Source organism: Lygodium microphyllum, chromosome 5 (assembly GCF_053477565.2).
Source record: "Lygodium microphyllum isolate KBCC chromosome 5, Lygodium_microphyllum_v1.1.10, whole genome shotgun sequence".
Lineage (NCBI taxonomy): Eukaryota > Viridiplantae > Streptophyta > Polypodiopsida > Schizaeales > Lygodiaceae > Lygodium > Lygodium microphyllum.
The window spans coordinates 125,831,108-125,843,449 of NC_141139.1; the positions used below are offsets into that span (position 1 = coordinate 125,831,108).

At 40.7% G+C, this 12,342-nt stretch overlaps 1 pseudogene; it reads left to right on the top strand.

The window, feature by feature from the left end:
• The first annotated feature begins 229 nt into the window (after positions 1–229).
• Positions 230–1,648, top strand: LOC148036372 (mitochondrial succinate-fumarate transporter 1 pseudogene; annotated as a pseudogene).
• Positions 1,649–12,342: the final 10,694 nt, after the last annotated feature.

A 12,342-nucleotide genomic window follows, 5' to 3' on the forward strand; every position in this document is an offset into this window, starting at 1 on the left:
CATCGGAGGAGAAGGAAGAAGCTAAAAAACTTCTACAAGCTCTAGAATAGATAGTTTGAATTTGAACCAAAAATAATGATATGTGAGCTATTAAGGTTAAAGAGAGGATTTTTGAAAGGCTAAAGAGGGGGGAAAAAAGGAGAAGCTTTTGGGAGCTATTTTGAGAAGAAAGGCAGAAACAGGGGAGGAGAGTACGGGACGGAGAAGGAAGGGATGGATCTGACACAAGATGGGAGAAAGGAGAGAACAGGTACAACAAGAAGGAGAGATAATTTCTGCCAACGAGTTTGATAAGTCTGGGGATGCATGGTACAATCGCGAGTGCAAATGCTAGTAACATGAAAACTGCGAACAGCTGAAGTGCTTTGCCGTGAATGATTTGCAGACCAACAGGCTCTCCTTCAAAGGTTCTGTCTGACTCACATATTATCATCAATCCTGAGGGTCGACAAGAGGGAATTAAGCATGGATTGAAAAGTGGAATTAAGGAGATATAGAGCCTGGGCTTTGCCGTGAAGTGTGGAAGTTTCCTCTTCGTCTTCCACCACAGAGTAGTCAGTGAACGGCGCTGAATTCTGGATATAGGAAGGAAAGGATTTCGGGGGAACTGGCGGGATTGTGGAAGCATGCTGTCTGCAGCCAATAGATGTCATTAAGACACGACTTCAGTTAGACAGAGGTGGTCATTATAAGGGGATCTTGCACTGTGGAAAGTCAATTGTCCAGCAAGAAGGAGTAAGAGCTTTATGGAAGGGTTTCACTCCATTTGCAACACACTTAATCCTGAAGTATACTCTGCGGATGGGATCAAATGCAGCTCTGCAAATAGCATTCAAGGATCCTGAGACCGGAAAGATTAGCCATATTGGCAGATTGGCTGCGGGATTTGGTGCAGGTGTCCTGGAGGCCCTTGTGATCGTGACTCCTTTTGAGGTTGTGAAGATCAGACTTCAGCAGCAACGAGGATTGTCTCCACATTTGTTACACTACAAAGGTCCTATCCATTGTGCTGCAACAATTATCCGGGAGGAAGGGGTTCTTGGTTTGTGGGCTGGTGCTGCTCCTACAGTCATGAGAAATGGTGTAAATCAAAGTGTAATGTTCAGTGTGAAAAATGCATTTGACGCAGTCGTGTGGAATAAACACGAGGGTGATGGATGTGTTATACAACCTTGGCAGTCCATGATCTCAGGTTTTGTAGCAGGTTTTGCGGGGCCTGTGTGTACTGGCCCTTTGATGTTGTAAAAACTCGGTTAATGGCTCAGAAGGCTGATGAGTTGGGTAGGTTACGTTACACAGGCATGATTCATGCAATTAGATTGATTTACAAAGAGGAGAGTTTACTTGCCTTATGGAAAGGATTGCTACCTAGATTAATGAGGTTCCCACCTGGGCAAGCAATCATGTGGACAGTAGCAGATCAAATTACAGGTTTTTATGAAAGAAGATTCTTGCACAGGGTTTGAAAGCTTAGAAACTTTGCAGGTTTTAGAAAATATTGACATTCATTTCTAGGATTCCCATTTATCCTTCAAAGAGTGGAGAGCTTAAATAACTTTTTAAATTCAAGAAAGCCCTTGTTGGTCAGGATATATTTATTGAGGACTAGTGCTATTTCAAGCAGAGGAAACACTCTGTTGAGGGCTAGTGACAGATTGCAACTGCTGATGTTATGTCTATGAAGATGATGCAATAGTACTTGCTGCACATGATTACGGTTATTGTTCATATGGTGAAAATATTAACATGAAATAGAAAAATGTGCTATATAATGCCACAAATCAGTTTGTTGGCTTATGGAGAATGTAAAATAATATATGGATCTTGATCATTCCGTGTTCAACCCTCTTGATCTTGGAAAGGAGCTACCTCTGAAAGGATAATACTAATACTTCTGTCTGAAGTTGATAAACAGATTTGTATTAAATGTTTCAATATTGAAGGATGAATTCTATGCTCAGCTGAAAACCTGCTTTTAGTCTTATCATTGCTGGAAAGACGAGGTCTCGTTGAAAGCTTGGTGGACACAAATCCTTACATCTTGCTTATTCATTTGTTTGATCTTATATCCTGAAATTTATCAAGGTCTTCTGAAGACACGACTTTGCTTTCACAAACCCTTCGACAGCGGCCACTACAAGTACTGTACAAATAGTGGTCATTCTAGCAGTTGTGGAAAATGACTCTTAAAAATCAAACCCTTCAACCTGTGAAAATCCTTGTGCAACCAGTCTAGCTTTGTACTTTTCTAAAGTACCATCAACCTTGTACTTTACCTTCCAAAGCCACTTGGTGCCAATAACCTTCTGCTTTGCTGGCCAATCCACTAGCTTCCAAGCATCATTCTTCATTATGTTGTCATACTCGGCTTGCATAGCTACCTTCCATGCTAGATTTGCAAGTGCTTCTTCTAAGTCAGTTGGCTCCTTTACTTCTCTCATAATCTCAGCCATCAAGGCTATATTGACTATGTGAGTAGAAGACCTCCTTTTCTCCTCTATTCTCTCTGAGACCTCCTTGGTCTATCTGCCTTCTCCTCCATAGATGTGGGCATAGGATTATTGTGGTATAGAGCTTCTTCACCCAAAATGGCAATGGATTTTCTGGTGGGGTGATGTTAGGTTGGTAAACTTTTTCCTCATCATCTGAAGATGATGCTTCTTCCTCCTTAAGGATAGGGATAGCTCTTGGGACAAGCTCATAGTGGGCTACTTCTTCGCTTGATGATAAAGTGGAAGAACTTTCCTTCTCCTCCTCCATTGTATGTAGCTACTCCTTGAACACCACATCACGGCTCGTGATGATCTTCTTTTCCTCTTGGTCATATATTTTTTAAGCCTTCTTCTCATCACTATATCCCAAGAAGATACATTGTTTGCTTTTTGGTTGTAACTTGTTTCTCTTCTCACCTGGAATATGTGCATAGCATTCACATCCAAAAATTCTGAAGTGTGAGACAAATGGTTTCTTACCAGTGTAAGCCTCATGAGGTGTTCTTCCCTTGAGAGCCTTTGTGTAGCTCTGATTTAACATGCAGATTGCAGTATTAATAGCTTCAGCCCAAAAATGGTTAGGCAATCCCTTGCCCTTTAGCATGCATCTTGCCATCTCCACAATGGTGCGATTCCTGTGTTCCACAACACCGTTCTGTTGAGGTGTGTGAGGCGTCGTCAATTGACGCTTGATCCCTTTGCTCTTGCAAAAGCCTTCAAACTCCTTTGAGTTGAACTCACCACCACCATCTATTCTAAATTTCTTCACACTTTTCCTTGTTTCATTCTCAACAAGTGTTAACCATTCTTTAAACTTACCAAAATTTTGAGCCTTATCATGAAGGAAGTACACCCACATCTTCCTACTGTAGTCATTGACAATCAACATAAAATAAGAAGATCCTCCCAAGGCCCATGTAGGCATCTTTTCGCACAAGTTAGCATGCACCAACTCTAGAGAATCATGTGCTCTATTCTTGCTTTCTTCTTGTGGAAATTCATTTCTCTGTTGCTTGCCCATCATACAAGCTTCAAATGGTTCCTTCAATTCAATCATTGCAGGTAGGTGAGCAACCATACCTTGCTTGTGCATCTCCTTCAACACTACAAATCCAATGTGTCCAAACCTTTCATGCCAAAGCTTACTTATGCCCACTCCAATGGTGGCTGTAAGAGCACTTAAATCATATAGGTTATTCCTTCTTTCTCCTTTGCCAACAACTTTGCCATCACCGTCAATAATTTCTACACCTATCTTCTTGAACCTCACTTCATGACCAAGATCAGTTATGGCAGCAATTGATAACAAATTTCTCCTAATTTAGGAAACATACAACACATTTGAAAGCTTTTTGACATCACCATTTTCAGCAACAAATGAAATAGTACTTGTGCCCATAGTAGGTCATTTTGCATCATTTTCAACCATCACAATGATGGATTCTTGTAGAGGCTGCATAGAACTGTATAGACCTTTCTTGTTGGTTATGTGACGGGAGGCCCCACTATCCAACACCCATGAGTCAGTGGTACATTCTTCTTGCATCGAGGAGCACACCTCCTCAATGGTCACCATGAATAAATCCAACTCTGCTTTAGTCGTATTGGCTGTCTCTTTCCCTTTACTTTTAAGGGTACCATTCTTTTCATATGCCTTCTTAACACGACAATTTGTGATTGCATGTCCTTTCTTCTTGTAGTAGAAGCAGTCTCCTTGAAACTTCTTCTTACCACCCTTATTCTTTTTGTCACCGTCATTTTTGGTGGAGGAACCACCTTTGCCTTTTGGATTGGCAGAGAATGCAACATCTCCATTGTTGCTTCCTTCTCGGGCTTTCAGCTTCAACTCCTCCTCCAGCAATAATGCACAAAACTTCTCAAAACTCAAAGCTTGAGGTCTCACCTGAGTATTAAGGGCAGTTACTAGTCCATCAAAATTTTGTGGACAAATCCAAAGACACCTCCAAGCTAGCTCCTCATAGTATTTTGTATCCCAGCACCAGCCATCTAGTCGCGCAGATTCTTAATCCAAGTCATGAATGCTTCAGTTGTCTCTCCTTCATAAAATTATCCACTGCTAGTTGATTCTCCAAGTTTTGAATCCTTGTTTGGTTTCGCATTTCAAACTGACTCCTTAGTACATTCCAAGCCTTTGATGCTTTGGTTATATGCTAAATCAAACATCTTGTAACTAAGGCATACAATGCATCTGCATTTCTTCATTTCCAAGCTCGTAGAAGATCTGCATTCAAAGAAATCATCACACTAGGATTTGATGGGTCGAGGGTAGGCTATGGTTCTGCATCAGTCCCCAACACAGTCTCCAAAAGCTCATAAGAATCAAGGATAGTTGTGATTTTGAACTTCCACAAGGTATAGTTTGTACCATCTAACTTTCCTTCGCTGAAGGTTGGCGGACGAATCCTTAGTGTTTGAATAGATGGTACAATAGCACCACCTCCTGTACCGCTTGATGCTGATGCGCCAAAACCGCTTCCAGAAGATGACATTGTTCCTCTTTGCTCTTGAAGCCTTTGCCTCTTGCACACTTTTAGATCCCTAAAGCCCCCTAGGCTCTAATACCATGTAAAAATTACACAGCGCAGCAAACAGAATCTGAGAAATAGATAGAGATAGAGAGTACACAACAGATAAGAGGACAATTAGAAAATTTATTTAGCTCCAAACAACTGATACAAAAATGGCTCTGTCCACCCGTGCACTTCCACAGTGAAGCTTAGATGGCAATCTAGATAGAAGATAGGTGAAGAGCTTAAGGCTAGCTGGAACAACTCTGACTGGGTAAAAGATAGATGATCGATGGCTGTGAAGGGGTGCAACTTTTATAGCCCGTGAAGGCGGTTTGGTTGGCATGACCGACCTACCATATGAGCCTCCACTAGTCGGCCAAGGAATATTCCATTTGATCCCCAACCAAGGACTGCTTCCGTGGCACCCGAACCCCAAAATAGGGGCTCCTTTTAACTCCCTTACCTTGCAACTCGATGCAGTGTGCCTTGAGTTGCTACCAGCTTAACTACTCACTCCAATCCAAAGATTAGACCCACAATGGTCAACTTTTTGCCATCCAATCACATAGACCTCATCTGATATATAAGTGAAGACTCAACCAATGTCCGGGCTCACATTTGGTTTCTCCTCATAATGGAGGCCTTACAGCTTTGAGCACCATGGATCATTGGTGGCACCTTATGAGGGTGGGGCATTGAGCATATCTAACACCCCCCCCACAAATGATAGTAACATCTACAGCTGCACTTTCACGCATGTCTTGATCAAGGCACAACCATTTACCCTTGAGCATCCTCCATCTACGATACTTGAACACTAGGCATAAAGTCTGTCATGTGACAAAGTACCTATAATTGGAAAGGAAAGTTAACTGATTCATCTCGAAGTAAGATAATAGTCAACTAAGAGAGAATTTTTTTACCTGAAATCCATGTCCCTTGTTGTGACTCGACACTCCATTGTGCTAGGACTGTGAGTCATTTTTTATGTCCAAGTTTTGTAGAGAATCCTTGTTACATAATCCTTTGATGCACTTTTCATGATGTATGTGCTTTTGGTACATCTCAAACCCTTACATTCCTTGAACATGTGTGCAGAAATTGCAACTGATATAAACCAGCTTAGATGTACATTATTTGAGCCGGTGCTTGGCTTCATAGAACTCAATATGTCTGCTGAAATTTTTGTGCTACACATGTGCAAAATGTCACTACTACACAATGGTCATTCTATGCTATTGAGATTCGATATGTGCATAGAGTCAAGGGCTCCATATTCTCGACCCCCCTTGAGTAATATGTACTTGGAGTCATAGAAAAAAAAAGGTCCTCTGCAAGCTACTTAGTTGTACGCCCCTCAAAGAGAGATCTACCAAATTCGAGGTGGTAACACTTAAAAGAACCTATGAAACTCTCAACACTTTGCCACTCAAAACAATCCAAAGGGTATACTTCTACAAATATGAGACAAGTTGTTACATAGATATCATGAAATTTCTCATTCAACACCATATTGGGGAATATGGAAATTTTACACAAGTTTGGGACACGTGGTCAAAACTTTGGATTTCCCATAACTTGAACACCATTTCTCCAAAATGAGCGCTTTCTGGCTCTTTAAATCCCATTTTTCAAGTGCTTTCCAATTATAGGTCACATGATAGGGATTTAAGAAAGTTACGGACATGTTATCCACACTCTTCCTTTTTAGTTTTCAAAAATGGGAATTGGGAGATTCCCAAATTCACTAATATGGTGCTATTCTCAATGAGTTGCAAATACTTATTGTTTGAAATGTTTCACTGAAGGGCACAGTGGGCACAATATGTATTTGTTTTCTCATGAATACATGTTGGACAAATGCCTCTATCACAAGGTGAGAATTAACATTCCTTTGTCTGAGAGCTAAACTTTTAACCTTCCAGTGCTTTGATACATTTGCAATTGCAAATGCTTTCACCCTAAAAGCTCCCTTCATACTTGGATGCATATGTACCCAAGACGAGCAATGATACGTATCAGTGATCCAATTCCCCTCTTCATCTTTTCTGTTACATACTTCTATTGAGAGAATGCTTGTTCTTCTCTCAAGATTTATAACCTACACATTAGATGTAGAGAAGTATGTATTAACCCCTAAAAAATAATCATTTTAAGTATATCTAGTAATCACCAATATGCCATACAAATCAACATGGCATTAAGATATGTTTACACTTTTGTAAATAGACATAAACATGGATATCGAAATACATGTGGATATGTACATCGATACAAAGTATAGATTGAGTTTCAAGATATCACTTTAAGCATACCATCTACATGAAATATAATGAAAAGAATAGCATAAGAATACTTAGAGAATTTTGCCAAAATAAATTTTAATATAATGAATAGGAGTCTAACTTGACTCAATACATTGTATGAAATGTGGGTATTGTAGAGTAGTTGTTACAAGGATAGCAGCCACATGGCATGCAAATCTTAATAAGCACATTGGATTGACACCTAGGATATTCTATGACTTAACACATTGTGTGTTATATGGATGATATGATACAAGAGTTTCATGGATCATTGCCAATTGGCATGGAGATCCGAATGGACACATAGGACCAATAAAGCAGAGGATTTTTGAACCATCATCTTCTAGCAGATTCATATCATCCAACACAAAGGAATCACTCACCACATCAAAATAGTTGATTGAGAATTATGTGCTTCACCTAAACCTTGTACAATACCTGCATGTACAAAAAAATACACGCATGAATCCATTTTAACAAAAATACTTGCACAAATCCCTTTTAGCAAAAAATATCTAGATAACTACATGAATAGAAGCAATACAAAATAAGGCCAATCTACCTATAAGCCAATCTGCTGAAGATAAGATTGAATCGTTGTGCTGATCAAAACCCATTGCAAATGATGGACATAAGAAAACATCAATCCCATCAAACATAAAAGTCACTAATTAAATGAATAAATTTTGGCACCACAAAATATGGTAGATTTACCTGTAAATTGAGCTACAGAAACTCTGCTCTACCTTGTGTTAAGTGTTGTAACAACAATTGATCCTTAAATTAGAACTAGCATCAAACCCTATTGTAAAGATAATAGAAAAGGGAAAATGCAGAGAGGAAGAAAGAGAGAGTGTGTGAGTACACGAGAGAGAGAAAGAAACGAGTACCCATCCAATCTTGCCCAAATTGATCTCTGCAAAAGACAATAGCAAGAGTTAGTATTTACATAAAGCTATATTGAAAAAATATTATAAAAGAAGAAAGACGACGAAGAGAGAAAGAGAGAGGGAGAGAGAGATAAGCACTTATGCAATGTCACCCAAAATTACCTCTGCAATAAAACAACAACAAGGGTTAGAACTAACATTATGTTGTATTGAAAAGATATTAGAAAAAAATAAATAGAGAGAGAGATTAACACCTTTGCCTCTTGCTCCCACTCTACAAGAAAACAACAATTAGAACCAACATCGAATTCTATTGAAAACACAACATAAAAGAGAAACAACACATAGAGAGAGGGGGGAAAGAAAGGAGAGAGAGATGAGCACATCTGTCTCCTGCCCCAAACAACCTCTGCAATAAAACAACAATAAAAGTAAGAAACAACATGAAACCCTATTGAAAAAAGTACAAACAAGAGAAAATGCAAAGAGAGATGGGCACTTGTGTTTTGCTCAAAATGTGGAGCTGCATGGAGAAGAAAGTGCAAAGGTAAGTAGAATGCTCAAAACCCCTAATTGCTCTCAACAAGGAGCTTCAATGGAGACGAAAATTCATGAGTATATAGAAGAGAGCGAAGGTGGTTTGTTGCTCAACTTTGGGTCAAACTGATTTCGTGAGAGGGAAATAAACAAAAATTGAGAATTCTTCAAAAAAGGGGGGGAAAATACAAGGTGGGAGAAACTCAAATTTTGTGTACTATTCATTCTCCCTTTTTTAAAATCCCCCACTACCCCTTTTTAAATAATAAACCCAAGATTTGCAGAGATGTAATATATCAAATATATATTTTTTTAAAAATTCGCCTCCTCATGCGGCGGCGCGGCATGCTGGAAGGGGGATGGGGGTAGGGAGCCTGCAAGCTCCTCGCTGGAGCTTGCTCAGCTCCATCGCCATGCAGGCGGACACGTCAAGGGGGGGAGGATTCCCTCCCCTCCCCTATATAAAGAGGGAGGGCCGTAGGTACTAGGGAGCTACACGATAGAGGAGGTGGGGGAACGAAGTCATCGTTCGTGTTGCTGCCGCCCTGAAAAAAATCTATGGAAGGAGGTTGCCGCCTGATTGCTGCTAAGCTGTTGCTGCCACCTGCCACCGTGCGTCATCATCGCCACCTGCAAATTACCCCCAGTTGTTGCATCAAAAATTCCCCCCGCCCCCCACGTGGCTCCTAACCCCCCACAGAAGCTTCAAGAAGCTTCTAAGGGGGGCTCCTCTAAGCCCCCCTTCCTATACCCATATTCCTTCTACTCTTTCATTTCACCCCCGGGTTTTTAAAACCCTCAAGTCCCTTCCTATACTTAAAAATCCTTTCACCCCGGGTTTTTAAACCCTCAAGCCCCCCTTCCTGTGCTTTCTCCCTTTCACCCCCCATATCCCTTCTTACACTAACCCCCCCCCCCCCCCCCCCCCCCCCGGGTTTTTCTTAGAACCCTTTTCACCCCCTCCCAGTTCTACCCCATTTGGAATCCTTTCACCCCACCGCGGTCATAAGGCCTTAACCCCTTCCCGAGGGCCGTTAAACCCCAACAACCCTTGGCCTCATTAACCCACAAATCCCTTCCCCGTGCCTAAATTTGTAAAGTCCCTTCTTGTGTTTCCTTGAAACCGTGTTGCACCCCCCTCATTTTCCTTTTAACACACCCCCCTAAGCCCTTTCTAACCCGTGTTCCCTTTTCCTTACACACCCTTTTCTCTCTCCCCCCTACTATAAGCCTTCACCCTTCACCTTTCCCTCTCACTCTGGGTTAAAATCCCAAAAACCTTTACTACTCTAAAAATTCCCTTTCTATACCTTTTACCCCAAGCCCAAAGTTCTCTAAAGGTTCATGTGGTTGCGAAGCCACACTCACCCATAACCTTTTTGCCGTGTATATAACCTATAGGGCCTTCTTAGGCTTTATAAACCTTTCCTTCTTCGAAGAAGCTAAGACTTTAAAAGTCTTATTATCCCTCTCTCGTGGTCAATCTTTTGAACGGCTCCTTGCCTCGAAAGAGAGACGGTGGAAATCCGGAAAGGAGAGTAAAAGCTGCCTTCACATCCGAAGGATTACAACTGCGATGCCGCCTAAGAAAGTCCAAGGAGTAGCTACGGGAGGGTCATCTCCCGGTATCCATGTGGATATCTCACCCCAAAACCGGGTTTTTGCTTTTTGGTTTTATATCAGTTTTAAGTCAATCATGCAAAGATGAATTGTTAGGGATAAGATATATTTTTTCCAAGTTATTTACGATGAAGGAGTTTAGTTTAATTGAACATGCAAAAATGATATTGTATAAAACATAATTTCCTTCGAATAGCATCATGCATTAAAACGAATTACGAGCAAGATTATCTACCTACTATAATAGTACATTTCGTTTAAATCTTGAAGGTATAAAAACTGCATCTTGTACCATTAACCCCTATTCTTTTTTGCAACGAATCATCATAGAAGATGAAATTCATGACAGGTTTCTTACGTTGCTTGAATTATAGGAAGTTATCATTGCTAACTGCATATCTTAGCAAGGAAAAGATTGTTATTTGGCATGAGTTTCGTTTACAAGGAAAAAGGAAGATTAATTGAATTTACCTAACCTCAAAGCATTAAAGTTTAGGACTGAAAAATCATTTGTCACAAGGATAACAAATCGTGCCGAGGTGATCTCAATATTACCTTCTAAAAGATAACCGAATTAATGTAAACTTAGAAATACCTATGCTGCGAAATATGCTTAGGGAATGATTTGAAGACCAAGAAACATTTATACCTTAAACACTTTACTACCTTCCCTGATTGTAGGGTCAATAAATTTGTAAATGTGAAAGAACTAGGGTTTATCCCTGAGGTTCTTAAAAAGAGATCCTAGGTCTGACAAACGTCAGCTTAAAGAAACTAAAACGGATTGTTTCATCGTATATTAAGATGCAGGACTTGCACAGCAAGTAGGAAGTCATATAGTCTTGTGAATGATTCACAAGAAGAAAGGTTAAATACCCTCAACAAGGATGGCGGATCCTTACGCAAGTTATCTTGCAAAAGGATGTATTCTTTGATATCCTTCTAAATAAGGAAAGTTTAAAAAAACTGAAAACTAAAGTATCCAATGAACTTTAGGGTTGACCAAGTTGGGTTAATAGGGTACGCCCTAACCCAGAATATAAGGGATCTTGCCAAGTTGCAAGACACCCTGGAACGAGTGCTGTTGCATTCAAAAGGAAAGGATCATTCCTTAGCAGTTTGCCAACAACAAGATCGGTTAATGAAAGTGTTTGTGCTTGCTAGAGAATTTAGAGCACTGTTTAATTTATGAATTACAAATTAAATGAATATCTATGCTTCAGGTTGAAGGCATGAAGGGAGAGGCAGTTTCAGTTACCCCCAACTGGTTGCCTGACCTTAACCAAGGGGGTTGTTGACCGCACCGAGAATGTGGATCGAACCCGCCATGAGAGGTCTCTCCGTTCAGCTCTACTTGGAGCAGGAGGACGCTTGCGTGCCAGGGGGGATCTCGCCGTAAATCCCTCGCCTTCCGGGTCCTGCACAAGAGACTAACATGACTCGAGATTGGATCTCGAGGCCCGCATACTAGTTTACAGGCGGAAGCTTGGAATAGTGATGCCTGTGGATTACTGGATAGCCTTCGAGGGGATTATGGACAAGCCTACGGGCGAAACTCCTTGTATTTCAAAGATAAATATGATGATATGTTAATAAAGAACTTGTTTGATATTTTTTTTCTATGTCACGTGATAAGATTACGTGAAAGTGTCAAGATTGTGGGAGAGAAGGAAGGAGTCTCGCTTGAAGCTTTCTTGCTTGCACAATGGGGGAAGACACACAAGGGTGGAGGCTGAAAACACTTTTCCTCTCTTAGTTGTGTAAGCCAAAAGAACTCAAGTACAAAGAAATAGAAGAACCCTCTATATGGGTCTCAAACCAAACTCAACTAACTAAGGTGGCATACTAACTGAGCCACGAACTAGAGTAGATAAGGATAGCTATCATGTAGCTATTATTCATGGGCGGTGTACCAACCGCGTCTGCAACTGACAAGTCGGTGACATAAATACACAACGGTCACCCT